Source organism: Sapajus apella, unplaced genomic scaffold (assembly GCF_009761245.1).
Source record: "Sapajus apella isolate SASKATOON/1434 unplaced genomic scaffold, GSC_monkey_1.0 scaffold6, whole genome shotgun sequence".
Taxonomy (NCBI): domain Eukaryota; kingdom Metazoa; phylum Chordata; class Mammalia; order Primates; family Cebidae; genus Sapajus; species Sapajus apella.
The window spans coordinates 41,681,106-41,693,633 of NW_022436946.1; the positions used below are offsets into that span (position 1 = coordinate 41,681,106).

At 44.1% G+C, this 12,528-nt stretch overlaps 1 pseudogene; it reads left to right on the top strand.

Annotated features, from left to right (window-relative positions):
- The first annotated feature begins 5,024 nt into the window (after window positions 1–5,024).
- LOC116549056 lies at window positions 5,025–6,122 on the top strand (annotated as a pseudogene).
- The last annotated feature ends 6,406 nt before the right edge of the window (window positions 6,123–12,528 follow it).

Sequence of the window (12,528 nt, forward strand, 5' to 3'; positions counted from 1 at the left end):
TGCTCTTTAAACACTTTAAAGAGCAAATAACACACGAAATTTCACAATAATTACAAAACTTCATATTTATACCAAAACTGGTTAGAAAAGGCTAGCAGTGAGGATTTAAAGGTATCTCTCTCTCTCTCTCTCTCTTTTTTTTAGAGTCTCTCTCTCTCACCCAGGCTGGAGTGCAGTGGCCCGATCTCGGCTCTCTGCAACCTCCACCTCCCAAGTTAAAGCAATTCTTCCACTTCAGCCTCCCGAGTAGCTGGGACTACAGGCACTTGCCACCACATTCGGCTAACTTTTGTATTTTTAGTAGAGGCCGGGTTTCACCGTGTTGGCCAGGCTGGTCTTGAACTCCAGGCTGGTCTTGACCTCGTGATCCACCCACCTCAGCCTCCTAAAGTGCTGGGATTACAGGCATGAGCCACAGTGCCTGACCTAAATGTATTTCTTTATGCTTTCTTTTTATTTGTTTTTAGAGATGAGGTTTCACTATGTTGCCCAGGCTGGACAGTGGCTATTCACAGGTTTGATCACAACACGCTGCAGAGTCAACCTCCTGTCCTCAAGCAATCCTCCAGCCTCAGCCTCTTGAGTAGCTGGGACTACAGGCACTCGGCTCTTTTTGCTTAACTAATTTTCATATCTCCCGAGACTTGCATTTTTGGGCGTATATAGTGAATGCTATGGTGTGTCATCTAGATCCTTCTATAGAACTAAGGCACTCATTCCCTCGGCTGCCAAACAGCTCGTAGCTGAGCACCTTCCAAAGCAGGGTCTCTCTTCCAATGAGAGCTCCAAGATTATACCTCCTGGTGGGAGGGTGTGGTGGAATCTTGCTTTCAATGACTGGTCCATATGAGAGAACAAAGTCCTGGCCCCTTGGCAGCAGGTTGAGACATCTCTGAAGGGCCACCCCAGATTCACAGCAATCTGCAAGGTTGGCTGAGACTTTTGTTGTGATTGCATTGCAGTTTACCTTCTCCCACCACCAAATCCTGCCTTCCTTACCCGTCATAGATGGTGACACACAAGAGCAGTACCCAATAAATCTCTTGCATACGATATCAGAATCTCAGAGGTTGTCTCCCGGGGAACCTGAACTATGACAGTGAGGTTGTAGAAATATTACTAAATTCCTGTACTCTATTCACACTTCTCAGGGTTGCACTAATTTTACCAGCACTGGCCAGGTGTGGTGGCTCATGCCTGTAAACCCAGTACTTTGGGAGGCTGAGGCAAGTGGATCACCTGAGGTCAAGAGTTCAAGACCAGCCTGGCCAACATGGCAAAACTCCAACTCTAATAAAAATATAAAAATTAGTTGGGCGTGGTGTGGGGTGCCTGTAATCCCAGCTACTCAGGAGGCTGAGGCAGGAGAATCGCTTGAATTTGGAAATCGGAGGTTGCAGTGAGCCAAGATCACACCATTGCATTCCAGCCTAGGCGACAAGAGCAAAACTCCACTTCACTAAAAAAAAAAAAAAAAAAAAAAAAAAAAATTACCAGCACTAAAAGAAATAAAGAAGAAAAAGCAAAACAGAAAGAACTCAGAACAGCCAAGGACAGAATTGGGGTTGCTGACTGATTATTGATTGGGACCTAGGACCTAGCTGTGTAGTTCAAACAGAGATCTACATCAGGCCATGTGAAGGTCATTAGGCTGGGTCCCTCTTTACAGTTCGGTCTCCTTTATTTAATCACAGGACTCTTAAGTTCCTGCCTTTCAAATAGATTTTAATCTTTTGAAACTTGGCGTCTCTCCCAGGATGGATATATTCTTTAAATTTTGTATGCAAGGCTGGCTGTACCTCACCCACTGTGCTGGGTCTTTCAATATCTTGGAGACTTCTATTTGCTTTATCCATATCTCATAGTAAGTAGGAAGGTCTACTAATGAAGTGGCCTTATTGTCTGGGGTGATACCTGAGGTTTGCGGTCTCACACTGAGGAAATCAAGGTTGCGGACACATAAGGAGTGAGGTTAAAAGTGGAAGTTTTATAAGTGAAATAACGAGAAGAGCTTTTTGTAGCAGAGAGGGGTGCCACAGAAATGGGTGCCGGACCTGCAGTGAAACGCAGCAATTTTATAGATGAGCTTGAGGAGGCAGTGTCTGATTTACATATGGAGCAAAAGATTGGTTGGCCCGGGTGGTGTACCATTTGCATAGGGTGTGAAAAGCTGGTTAGGGCTAGGTGTGCCATTTGCAAACGGCGAAAAGCTGGCCGCCCCCACTCTAATCTTTTATTATGCAGATGGGTTATCTGCCTGGCTGATGCCACGTTGCCCATTCCTTTACTGTATACATGGTATACAGTATACAGTATATATACTGTATATATATACTATTGGCATAGAATATATATATTCTATTGGCACAGCTGCCAGTGTTCACCTGTGCAAACTTCCAGCTTGCTTATCTATGTTTGCAGATTGATTTTTCAGGCTGTTCTTTGTCAGAAAAAAATAATAATTTCCTGGGCTGCTTTTTCTTAAAAGGGAAGCCTTACTGAGGCAAAAGATAGCCTCTTTTGCCATCACTAGCTATCTGCCTAAATAATATACTTCTAGCTCCCGTATCACTAGTAACCCTCTTCCTTGGGGAATTTGGATAATGTGCTACCTTGGAGCACAGAGCTGGCTCCTCTTTTTTATTGGTAACTGCCAAGGACTCCCAGTGCTGACCAGCTCCCAGAGAGCCTTTGACCTGCTTCCATCTGAGCTGCCCCTGGACTGACAGGGATTTTGGTTTTCTGGCTGAACACCTAATTCTTTGGGGATAATTTGGCTCATCAGTGTCTATATTTACTTTTTTTTTTTTTCTTCTGAGACAGGGTCTCCCTCTGTTGCCTAGGCTGGAGTGCAGTCATGCAATTACAGCTCACTGCAGCCTTGGCCTTCCAGGCTCAAGCAATCTTCCCAACTCAGCCTCCCAAGTAGCTGGGACTACAGGCATGCATCACCATACCCAGCTAATTTTTTAAATTTTGGTAGAAACAGGTTCTCACTATGTTACCCAGGCTGGTCTCAAACTCTTGGAACTTAAGCAATGCTCCCACCTCAGTTTCCCAAAGTGCTGGGATTACAGGTGTGAACCACAGTACCTGGCCATATTTACTCTTTTCTACTAACATAGTTAAAAAACAATTAATAACCATACTATAACTTTTAGCAAAATCAATAAAAATGAAATCTATTCTATCATATTGTTGATGAAAAGAGTAAAACTCTGTAAAATATTTGAAGAGATTTATTCTAAGCCAAATATAAATGATCATGGCCCATGACACGGCCCTCAGGAAATCCTGAGAGCAAGTGCCCAAGGTGGTTGGTTTTATACATTTTGGGGGATGATCAAGAAATAACCATACAGACGGGCAACCAGCACCCCTCAGGGCTGCTCTGCCTATGGAGTAGCCACTCTATTATTCCTTGACTTTCTTAATAAACTCGCTTTCACTTTATGGACTCACCCTCAAATTCTTTCTTTCACAAGGTCCAAGAACCCTCTCCTGGGGTCTGGATCCAGACTCCTTTCGGTAACATTTGTTTCCTGCAAATAATAGGATATACCAAACAGGTATAGAGTTCTTTTATGGAATTGGCCACCCTCTAAGACACCCTGGTTCTGTTTAGGGGAGAATACTTTAAGAGAACAAAGTCTGGGTGTTAGGAGTGCACAAAAATGTTGCTGGGAAGGTGCGAGGAGTGCCACAGTGGGGTCACTTTCAATGACAGGGCTGGGAAGATAGTTCCTTTATATATCATAAGCTCACATTACTTTTTTACAACATAATCTATGTCTATATTTTGCTTTTCTTATTATTGGTGGTTTCATTTACCCAGGGCACCTATGTAAATCGGAGGGATGCTACTTACATCATAGATTTGAATATTTATCATGAAAAATGTGTGGTACGCCACGCATGGTGGTTCACGCCTGTAATACCAGCACTTTAGGATGCTGAGGCGGGTGGATCATCTGAGGTCATGAGTTCGAGACCAGCTTGGCCAACATGGCAAAACCCTGTCTCTACTAAAAATACAAAATTAGCTGGTGTGGTGGTAGATGCCTGTAATCCCAGCTACTAGGGAGGCTGAGGCAGGAGAATCACTTGAACCTGGGAGGTGGAGGTTGTAGTGAGCTGAGATCATGCCATTACACTCCAGCCTGGGCAATAACAGTGAAACTCTATCTCAAAAAAAAAAAAAAAAAAGAGAAAAAAAGAAAAGAAAAATGTCTGGTAGATGGCAGTAAGGTTTCTTTTTCTTTTTTTCTTTTTTTTTTTTTGGAGACAGGGTCTTGCTCTGTCACCCACACTGGAGTGCAATGGAGTGATCTCTGCTAACTGCAACCTTTGCCTCCCGGGTCGCCTCAGCCTACTGAGTAGCTCGGATTACAGGTGTGCACCACCATGCCCAGATAATTTTTGTATTTTTTTTCTTTTTGTAGATATGGGGTTTCACCATGTTGCCCCGGCTGGTCTCAAACTCCTGATCTGAAGTGATCTGCTTGCCCTGGGCTCCCAAAGTGCTGGGATCACAGGTGTGAGCTACCATGCCCAGCCAAGGTTTCTCGTTCTAACAAAATCAGATGTTTATGACAATCTTCCAATAGATATTAAAAAGCTGTCTTACGGAGGGGACACTTGTTTCTTCTTTTTTTCTTTCTTTCCTTCTTTCTCTCTCTCTTTTTTTCTTTCGTTCTAAACTGAAACAGGGTCTCCTTATGTTGCCCAGACAGGTCTTGAACTCCCGAGCTCAAGTGTTTCTCCTGCCCCGGCCTCTCTGGGTCCTGGGATTACAGGCATGAGTCACTGCGCTTAGCCCTAGGGACACTTTTTTCTAATTTGCCCATAGCCCGTCCTCTATCAGCCATCATGACTTTCTACTACCCTGACAAGAAATAGAAATGGAAAGTAGAGAACTGAAAGGCACGATGGCTAATTAGTCCTTACATGGCAATTCTTAAACAACATATATCTCACGAATTTTTGGCAAGTGCTGAATTCTACTGAGTTCATAGCTGAATTTTCTGATGACTGCTATTGATTAAAGTGTGACCTGTCACCGGCGCGAGCTATGGCTGTGACTTTTCCCCTGTCCGCGTTGGCTGCCCAGCTGCTGCAGCCCCGCGCACAAATGCTCGCTCTGCCCTTGTCCCTTCCAGCTCGGGCAGTTCAAAATGAAGCTGTTGTCATTTCTGGAAGGAAACTGGCCCAGCAGATCAAGCAGGAAGCCCAGCAGATCAAGCAGGGAGCCCAGCAGGAGGTGGAAGAGTGGGTGGCCTCAGGCAACAAATGGCCACACCTGAGTGTGATGTGGGTCGGTGAGACTCCTGCAAGTCAGTCCTGCATCCGCAACAAAATCAGGGCAGCTGTGGGGATCAACAGTGACAACTGTGAAACCAGCTTCAATTTCAGAGGAAGAATTGTTGAATTTAATCAATAAACTGGATAATGATGATAATGTAGATGGCCTCCTTGTTCAGCCGCCTCTTCCAGAGCATAGGGATGAAAGATTTGCAATGCTGTTCCTCCAGCCAAGGATGTTGATGGCTTTCATGTAATTAATGTAGGGCGAATGTGTTTGGACCATTATTCCACCTCACCGGCTACCCATGGGGTATGTGGGAAATAATTAAGCGAACTGGCATTCCAACCCTAGGGAAGCATGTGGTTGTGGCTGGAAGGTCAAAAAATGTTGGAATGCCCATTGCAATGTTACTGCACACAGATGGGGCGCGTGAACATTCCAGAGGTGATGCCAGTGTTACAATATCTCATCAGTATACTCCCAAAGAGCAGTTGAAGAAACATGCAATTCTTACAGATGTTGTAATATCTGCTGCAGGCATTCCAAATTGGTCACAGCAGATATGATCAAGGAAGGAGCAGCAGTCACTGATGTGGGAATAGAGTTTGCCACTGTAAATGCCAAACCCAAGTTGGTTGGAGATGTGGATTTTGAAGAAGTCAGACAAAAAGGCGGTTATATCACTCCAGTTCCTGGAGGTGTTGGCCCATGACAGTGGCAATGCTAATGAAGAATACCATTATTGCTGCAAAAAAAGTGCTGAGGCTTAAAGAGCAAGAAGCGCTGAAGCTAAGAGCTTGGAGTAGCCAGTAATTAACTATTGGGTATTGGCCGGGCACAATGGCTCACGCCTGTAATCCTGGCACTTTGGGAGGCCGAGGTGGATGGATCACCTGAGGTCAGGAGTTCAAGACCACCCTGGCCATCATGGTGAAACCCCATCTTTAAAAAAAAAACAACTGTTGGGTTTTCTGTGTCATGAACAGCACTCCAAGACAGCTCCAGAAGCAAAGCAGACCAATAGAAATGCAATATTTTTAATTTTTCCTACTGAAATGGTTTAAAATGTTGCTTTGTATTTATTGAAAGCTTAAATGGGTGGGTGTTTGTGCACATACCTCTGCAGTACCTCACCAGGGAGCATTCCAGTGTCATGCAGGGTCACGTGATCTAGCCAAGAGCGGCCATTAACCTAGTGATGAACACGGGAGACATTGTTGTATGGAGAATGGACGCTTAAGTTTGTCAAGCACCTCAACTAAACATTTGCCTTTGCTAGGATTGCATTTCCCAAATGCTATTCCAGTAAGAGTTGATACTCATGTTAGATGCCAAACCTTCTGAGTTCAACTGATTAAACCAAAGGAAAAGTGTTACTAGAGAAAATTAGGGAAAAGGTGAAAAAGAAAAAAAGTGGTAGAAATTGAGCAGGAAAAAAAAATTACTCTAATTTATCTATGTATTGATTGCTAACCAGATTTATCTATTAATCCTTTTCCTAAGCTGTCTTGTTGAGGCTTAGTCAGTCACTGGGGAAATGTTTAGGATTGTTCCTTGCTATTAGTCCTCATTTTAATGTATGTTACCCTTCAGTAAGTTCTCCCCATTTTAGCTTTCTAGGATTGAAAGGCTTCTTTTATACATTATTTTGTATATTGTCATATTGGGCTTTTGCTATATACTGTAACTTCATTGTTAAATTTCTGTATTGTACAGTTTCTTTTGGTATATCCTAAAATCTATTTTTGAAAACTAAATTTGGCTTGATAATCATTTGGGCAGCTTGGGTAAGTATGCAACTTACTTTTCCACCAAAGAACTGTCGGCAGCTGCCTGCTTTTCTGTGGTGTACCCTGTTGGCTTTTCCGGAAAATTTTTAAGAGTTTGAGTTAATATTGAAATTAATCAGACTTTCTGATTAAATGTTATTTTTTAATAAAACACATCTGTCTGGTGTGGTATGAATTTCTGGAAAAAAAAAAGGTTCTCACATTTAACCTAGTTCTGCATAGATATGAGTCATGTGGGAGCCTTCAGGTAGAATAAACATGTATTCTCAAATTTCCCACGTAATCTAGTTCTAGAGTTGCATTTTACTTGGTGAGTGGAGTGAAAATTGGAAGAGTCAAAATTCACCTGGAAGATTTTTGCTTCTGTCCATGAAGGCTTAAATACTACAGAAATTGCCCTTCTGCCATAAACAACTAGAAAACCAGAGAAGATATTTGAAACAACAGTATTCAGACATTGCACAATAGAAAGTGCAGGATTGTAATCTTTGAGAAGGGACAGAAGCAGGGCAGCATTATCAGTGCTCTAGCTCATTGTCTGGAAGGATCCCCGTCCTTCGTTGACTGATGCGCCGTATCTTGAAAACCATTGTTTCATATATTTACTCCGGTTCATTGTTGTTGTTGCTGCTGCTGTTTCAGGTGAGAGGGTAATTCCAGTCCTTGTTACTTTATCGTGGCTGTAAGCAAAAGTTCTAAAGGCTCCTCTAGACATGCCCTGACAAAGCTTTGAAAAAAGGCTTTGAAAAGATCCCGCTGATCTTCAAACAGTTTAACAGCATGTTAAAACGAAGTCCAAACTCTTTAAGAACATGGCAAAACCTTCCAATGTGGATATCCTGGGAGGTCACTCTCCCCAGGCGCTGTCCAAGTGGCATGGGGACCATAGGACTCTGCTCATAATATACAGTAGAGTCACAAAGGCAAAGAAAATGAGAAATAGAATAATCAAGAATGACATTAAGAAGCTTCAAAAAATGCCAGGATTGGTGGCTCATGTCTGTAATCCCGGCACTTTGGGAGGCCGAGGCAGGTGAATCACTTGAGGCCAGGAGTTTGAGACCAGCCTGGCCAACATGGCAAAACTCCATCTCTACTGGAAATATAAAAATTAGCTGGGCATGGTGGCATACACCTGTAGTCCCAGGTACTCGGGAGGCTGAGGCAGGAGAATCACTTGAACCCAAGAAGCAGAGGTTGCAGTGAGCTGAGATCGCGCCATTGCACTCCAGCCTGGGTGACAGAGCAAGACTCCATCTCAAAACAAAACCAAAAAGAAGCTTCAAAAGTCAGGTCTCCTGAAATCTTCTCCCCCAAAAGTACCTGCTGCTACAGTTCCAGCAAAAAAGATGACCACTGCAGGCAAGAAGGCTGTAGCCCAGAAGGTTCCAAAACCACAGGCTAGAGGCAGTGCCTCCTCTGAAAGCTCAGAAGATTCAAAAGCAACATGCCCAGAAAGCACATCGCCCAAAAGCAAATAGCAAGAAAGCGTAAGAGGCTATCATAAAAGTAGTAAAGGTTCTTTTTGACATGTTAAGATAAAAGAAAGAGAGAGAGAGAGAGAGAGAGAGAAAGAGAGACTGAACTGCAACAAAATCTAGCATCCAACAACATAAAATTCACAATGTCTGGCAACCAAAACAAATTACCAGGCATGCAAAGAAGCAGAAAAATAGAACCAACACCCAGGAGAAAAATCAACCAATAGAAACAGATCCAGAAGTGACAGAGGTAATGGATTAAGTAAACAAGGAACTTAAAATAGCTATTACAAATTTTAAAAATATGTTCAAGTATGCAAAGGAAAACATGAGCATGATGAGAACGGAAATGAAAAACATGTTTTTTTGGTTGTTGTTTTGTTTTTTTGAGACAGGGTCTTACTCTGTTGCCCAGGCTGAAGTGCAATATGTGATCACGGCCCACTGCAGCCTCAACCTCTCAGGCTCAAGCCATCCTCCCACCTCAGCTTCCGAAGTTCTGGGACTACACAGGTGTATGCCACCACATCAAGCTAATTTTTTTTGTTTTTTTGAGAGACAGGGTCTCCTTGTGTTGACCTCGAACTCCTGGGCTCAAGTGGTCCTCCTGCCTCAGTTTCCCAAAGTGCTGGCATTACAGGCATGAGCATGCCCAGCCTAATATATATATATGTATATATATATATATTACCAGCATGTTAGAAAAAAGCCCAAAACTCTTTAAGAACATGACAAAACCTTCCAATGTGGATGTCCTGGGAGGTCACTCTCCCCAGGTGCTGTCCAAGTGGCATGGGGGAGCAGTATTTATATATATATTTTTTAAGCACTAGAGACTTGGATTTTAACATAGATACTCCCACAGGCTGGCTGTATGACCCTAAACAATAGCTCTTCCCTCCCTGGGCTAATGACATCTGTTCTGATACTCTCGCCTTCCTTCTCTTCTCTCAGTCTCTTTCTCATCCCCTAAGTTCTACATCCTAAATATCTCTTGAATCCATCCACGTGTATCTATCTCTGCTTCCCAATCACCTTTCCCCTAAACTATGGCAACATGTTTCCCAGCTCGATTCCCATCCTAACCTCCCCCAATACATTTCCTCCACAACATAGCTGGAAGGATTTTGCTAAAATGAAACACGAATTGTGCCTATTTTATGGCCCTTTACTGCCCTTAGGATAAAGTCCGCAGTCCATATTGCAAAATAAAGGCCCTTCTCAGTCTGTTCCCCCTTTGCTTGCCCCCGAGCCTCTCCTGGAGCCATTCTTCCCTTCCCTTTTGGCTACCCCTGCCTTTTCATCCTAAGGCTTCCTGCCTGTAACATTTTCCCAATGACTTTTTACTCAGTTAATATCTGATTCTTTTCTTTCTTTTTCTTTTTTTTTTTTTTTTTTTTTTTTGAGAAGAAGACTTTTTTTTTGGCCAGGCTAAAGTGCAGTGGCACAATCTCGGCTCACTGCAACTTCCACCTCCCAGGTTCAAGCAGTTCTCCTGCCCCAGCAAGGAGAGTACTGTGCCACCGCACCTGGCTAATTTTGTATTTTTAGTAGAGATGGGGTTTCACCACTTTGGCCAGGCTGGTCTGAAACGCCTGACCTCAAATGATCCACCCACCTCGGCCTCCCAAAGTGCTGGGATTACAGGCATAAGCCACTGAGCCTGGCCTGATTCTTTTTTCTTTCTTTCTTTTTCTTTTTCTTTTTTTTTGAGACAGGGTCTCACTTGTTGCCCAGGCTGGAGTGCAGTGGCACGGTCCCAGCTCACTGCAACTTCCACCTCCCAAGTTCAAGCAATTCTCCTACCTCAGCCTCCTGAGTAGCTGGGACTACAGGTGCCTGCCACAACACCCAGCTAATTGTATTTTTAGTAGAGACTGGGTTTCACCATGTTGGCCAGGCTGGTCTTGAACTCCTGACCTCATATGATCTACCCACCTCGGCCTTCCAAATTGCAGGGATTACAGGCATGAGCCACTATGTCTGGCCTTGATTCTTTTTTAAGTGCCCAGTATAAACACCACTTTCTCAGGGAAGACTTCCCTGACCCCCATGTCCCTCTCCATGACTCAGTTAGGTGCTGCTCCTGCTATGCGCTCCCACATTTCTCTGATTTAATAGTCACAGCACTTCAATCCTACAATATTAACAAATGCTTAATTGTCTCCCCCAATCCTAACCTCTGTACCCCACGATATCCAGTGTCTAACCCAGTGCTCATTTCTAAAAAAGAATGAATGAATGTTTATCCCACATAACATATTCGAGCTCTGCTCCTTCCACTCCATCCCCAAAATCCTGTTCTAGGCCAAGTCCCTCACACCTGGATTTGTGAAACAGCCTCAGCTCAGCCTCCCCGCCTGAGGATCTCCTTCATCTAATCCACCCTGCTCACAGCAGCCAGAACAGTGAGAACCATTGTCCTCAAGCATAATTTTGATCATATCACTCCCCTTCTTAGCAGCCTACAATAGCTCCAATTGCCTCTTGAATTAAATTAAAACTCCTAATCATCGGCTTCAAGGTTCTCTACCAATTAGCTGCTTCCCTTCCCCCACACCTAACTGCTGTCATCTTTTCCCAGCCCTCAAGCATGGCTTCCCCGCTGCCCTGCAAATCTGCTCCTAAGCCTGCCCCTAAGGCATTCTCTCTACCCTTTTCAGCTTTCTCCCCTCTCTTTCTTCCCCCAAATCATATCCCTCCCCCCACTTAAAAAATATCACTCAATAATCATTTCCTTCATAAATACTTCCTAAGTCAACTTCATGTGGTTTTGTCCTTGCTGTCACACCCTGTTATCAATCAAGTGTGTAGAATATGTGTGCTTATTAAGGTGCTGTGCATGTCCTGTGCCCTGTGGCCGCTGCTAAGTTACTGTTTATACCATCTCCCCTATTAGGGTCCAGCAACTCTAAGGACAAGAATGATGTCTTTTCATCACTTGTGACTTCCGGTGATTCTCAGGTGCAGCAGAGATAGAGAGACCTAAAAATGGGAATTTCCAAACAACTCTGTTTTCCTTAAGGTTTCCTAGACCAGACCTTGGTCTGACCAGGTGCAGCCTCATCTTAGCAGCAGATTGTTCTCAGCATTCTCATCATGAGGAATCTTAGTGTCAGGGTGAGGAAGAGGGACAATAGCACTTCTTCTTTTTTTTTTTTTTTGAGACTGAGTCTTGCTCTGTCGTCTAGGCTGGAGTGTAGTGGCACTATCTCAGCTCACTGCAACCTCTGCTTCCTGGGTTCAAGCAGTTCTCCTGCTTCAGTCTCCTGAGTAGCTGGGATTACAGGCATGCACCACCACACCCGGCTAATTATTTTGTATTTTCAGTAGAGACGGGGTTTCACCACATTGGCCAGGCTGGTTTCAAACTCCTGACCTCAAGCGATCTGCCACCTCAACCTCCCAAAGTGCTGAGATTACAGGCATGAGCCACTGCGCCCGGCCAACAATAACACTTCTGAGTGCCCACCCGTGCCAGATACTGTGCGAAGAGCTTTACCTGCGGCATTTCACTGATGCTCCCAGCAATCTGATGCATTAGGAATTATCATTCCTGATTTTAAACTGCATTAGGAATCCAGGAGAATTTGTATCATCTGTCCTTGTCACTGAACGGGTCTTTCTGGCTCTAAAAAACATACATCAGGGAAGACATGTTTCTTTTTTTCTTTTTTGTTCTTTTAGTAGAGATGAGATTTCACTATGTTGCCCAGGGTGGTCTCAAACCCCTGAGCTCAAGCACTCCTCCTGCCTCTGCCTCCCAAAGTGCTGGGATTATAGGCGTGAACCATTGCACACAGCCAGGGAGGACATGTTTCTGAACAAGTGGTCCTTCTGGCAGAACGTCCCAATTAGAAACCAAAATCGGGACAGGTGCTCTGACAGTGGTGCCCAGGCCAGGTTGAGTCTGGATACAGGGGTCACTATGCCTGTGCCACAGGCTCTGCTG